Genomic DNA, 3,954 nt, shown 5'->3' with positions numbered 1-3,954 from the left:
CTCTCCCACCAGCTCCATTTTTAAATATAGTATTAAAGCTCTTCTTTTTAAACAGGCTTCTTCAGTTCAGCCTTCATCTCTCATCACCTCTATTTAAGTAAAGTGAAGTTTCATTGTGATTTTTATTTGTTGCTTTTGTTTTTTTGTTTTCTACTTCATTTTATGAAAGGCGCCTTCAGATAAAATGTTTATTATTATATGTTGACTGCATTTTTATTTGTATTTCCACACCTGTGTCCTTTTTCAGTCAAATATATAACAGCTTTACACCTCATCACTATCAAATCATGCAGCAGTCATTTAAATTTAATAATCATCCTGACTGCAGTTTGATGATTTGGCAACAGTTCTCCTTTCTATTGCTTTCAGCTACAGTAAATCTGACAAGACGCTTATGAAAATGTCACACAACACACTGAGTTTTATAAATTTGTCATGAGATGTTGCTGTTTTTTTTTTCCACATAGAACAGCAGAGTATAATTAATTAATTATTATTATTCAGTGCTGTGTGCTGTAGTTCATCCAGGTGTTATAGTGGGGAAGGTGAGATGCTCCCTGAACAGACTTCTGCTCAAAACAGGACCAACAGAATTACACACGAGACAAGAAAAACACGCACCTTCTCACCCATAATAAATAGGTTCAAAAGGTTAATTTCAATTGACTAATTAGTTTATAATAATGCATATATTCCTGGACTGCAGAGAAAACAAACAGAAAAAAAACCTTCTACTAAGACTGGAGCTGTAGATCCTCTTCCTGTGAGGAACCAGTGCAAACCGCTCCACGCATGCCTGATCCAATTATTTCTACACTTCATATGACTCGTCTTTTCTGCTCCTGCTTATTTCGAGGCAGTAATTCATGCCTTCATTATATCTCTTGTGAATCACTGGGATTGTTTGGTTTTGATCTTTCTTTGTTTTGACCCTGCAGGTTGTACAAAGTGCTACAAACTAAGTATTGACAGAAAAGAAACTACTTTGATTTATACGAAGTCTTTATTGGCCTCGGTTTCAGGATTCAGTTTAACGTTTTATAGCTTGGTTTGGACAATATATGGCACCGGTTTACTTCTCCAAACTATTGCAGTCTCACTCTCCAGCCAAGGCACTTAGGTCAAAAAGCCTGTTTTTTTATATATAAATCCAGGCTTAGGAACAGAAAGGACAGAGCCTTTTGAACAGTGGCTCCTAATCTGTGGAACAACCTTCATATTAGCTTCAGTTATTTCAGTTCTCAGTGGTTTTTAGTTGTGGTTGAGCAAAATATAATATGATTGTGCTCAGATTATTCATTTTTAATTCGATTTTTATAAACAAATTTCAATTTTTGATCAAATATTTTGTACATGTTTTTCGATATTGATTCATTCATTTAAGTTTCATTTAAGTTTATTTGATAGGGACAGACACACATCAACATAGACAAATTGAATGAAACAGCAGTCCCATGCTTGCATCATGGTGCAATAGCGGTAGCTAATTCGCAGCACTTGTCCCTAGATTGTGTATTTTATGTTTCGTATAGAATTTTAATGAACTGTGTTTTTTTAAATGTGCTATAGGAAGAATCTTTAACTTGATTTATGACTAACTTCACAAAATTGTCTCTGACAATCAATGACTCTGTGTGGCCAGCTCACATAACATTGCAATGAAAACATCCAGGTTTTCTGACTCTGATTCATTGGGGGCAAAAATCAAAGATGAAACTGGTTTTTCTGACATCAGTTGTTTTACAGTGAATGTACTGGACAATTGTTTTGTTTGGTGAGGGGCTAACACAAAAAGAGAACCCAAAAAAAAAATCAAAATATCTTCCAAATAAAATAATGTTGTACATATTTTGTCAAAGTAATCCTCTGCCTCTCTGGAACGTATGTGTCACATAAAATCTCCAGTGGAGAAAGTGAAAAGAGGAGCTGTGTTTCCTCAGGTATTAATATCACCCCTGGGAGGGAGCACTAAGCTGGAGATGGAGGTGCGTGCCTGTGGAGGGAGTCTTCATTCAGCGGAGGGCAGTAAATCAACTCATGCTGGAGGCAAAAGGAGGCTGAAACCAGAAAGAGTAGTGTCCACGCTTCTCCTTCTATTGGCCATGACCCGTCATTCTCACCTCCAACCATCAACCTCTCTTTTCCCTTAATTTACTCCTTTCCTATTTTACTATCCGACCTGCAGCTTTTTATTTCTCTGCAAAACCGTCTCCAAGGCTTCCAATATGTGTTTTAGTTATCTCACCAACCTAAATTCCTGCATTTTGTCCTCCCTGGTTGCTTTTTCTCACGTCCTTATCTCCCAAAGGTTCAATTGTCTCCTCTCGCCTTTTTGCAATCCACTGGAGATATGATAAAAGAGGTCAGTTTTGTCATTCAACTGTTTTTTTTTTTTTTTTTTTGTGGCTTAAAGTTATTTTATACAGGGTACATAATCATCTAGTTTAAAGCTGATAACATTTTAAAGGTAAGTACTTGTACCATACTCCCAGCACATGGCAGTATGATAGTATTACTGTTAGGTAAATCCAATATTTACTCTGTTTCTGGGTCTATTTCCATCACTGCTATCTCCAGAGGGGGAAACGAAGCCATTTGAGCTGCTAATTGCTTCACTGCTAATTGTAATTGCTCCAAAATCAAAGMTAAGAGAAGTGAAATTGAGTCAAAACATTACAGACTTTTAAAACAGAACACARGCTCTGAAAATGGTTTTACATCAATACACAGCTCCTCTTTGATCACTTCTCTTCTTGTTGTCTTCAGATCTTGGCAATAGTTCAATAATTAATCCCATTGATCTCACTGGTGATTACAGGTGTTTGTTACAAATTAGCMTTTTTTTTCCAGAAGCACCTTGAAGGCTGTAAAACAATTAGTGGACGTGCAAAACTGAACGAGTGAAAACTTATGATTACATTCTGCTGTGACCCATTTTTACTTGATTATATCTGTGCAATATAAATTGTAAAGTTTTTATTTTGTTCTCTTCCACATAGCTTCACCCAAACAGAAGAAATAGTTTAATATAACTCATGCCCGGTGGGCAAACAACTGGTTTGTATGTATCAAACCAAGTATTAGGTACGAATCCCTCCAAACCTATTATTATTATGCATATATGAAATTACAAATGTAAACAYATTGGTAACATGTTCTTTCATGGTACCGTTATTACCATGTAATTACAAGGTAATAAAAATGTGATTAAATAGTAATTACTGCCTTATTAACATGTAAATATGTGGTAATTAGGGTACAATTAATTGTTTGCAGTAATGTAGCACTTACCTGATAAAGTATTACAATTCACTATGTAAACACCTGAATAAGTAGTAGGTAATTTGGACAGTTTTAAAGTTATATTTTATTGCAATTAACCACTAACCCYAAAATTGAGTTGCATTATTTTGGTTATGAATATAGTGTTGAGTTACTATTGAATAGTAATTTGATTGTAGTTACCCAATAAAGGTAGTTTTACTAACAGTAGTTTTTCTTTTGTACCCTAATTACCTTGTAATTACATGGTAATAAAGRTACCGTAAAAAAAAGCGCTACCAACATACTGTATGAGATTAAAAATAATTTTCAATCATTTTCATCCCAATTTGAAAACACACTCCTGTCAGATTCAGTGCTCCACTGTGGAAGTCCTCTAGAGATTTAAATACAGCTCAGTTCTAGTACAGATTTTTCAGGCTTGCTTATTATTTGTTGATGTAGGCAAATACTGTTAAACTGTTAAGAACGGCTCAAAGGGCGGGTGTGGCRGAGTGGTTAGGTGAGTCGTCCTGGAACCAGAAGGTCGCTGGTTCGATCCCCTGTCCAGCCGTCTCAGTCGTTGTGTCCTTGGGCAAGACTTCACCCACCTTGCCTACTGATGGTGGTCAGAGGGTCCGGTGGCGCCGATGTATGGCAGCCCCACCTCTGTCAGTGTGCCCCAGGGCAGCT

Source organism: Austrofundulus limnaeus, unplaced genomic scaffold (genome assembly GCF_001266775.1).
Source record: "Austrofundulus limnaeus strain Quisiro unplaced genomic scaffold, Austrofundulus_limnaeus-1.0 Scaffold157, whole genome shotgun sequence".
NCBI lineage: Eukaryota > Metazoa > Chordata > Actinopteri > Cyprinodontiformes > Rivulidae > Austrofundulus > Austrofundulus limnaeus.
The sequence above is the reverse complement of the archived record's forward strand: the minus strand, read 5'-3'. Positions refer to the sequence as shown.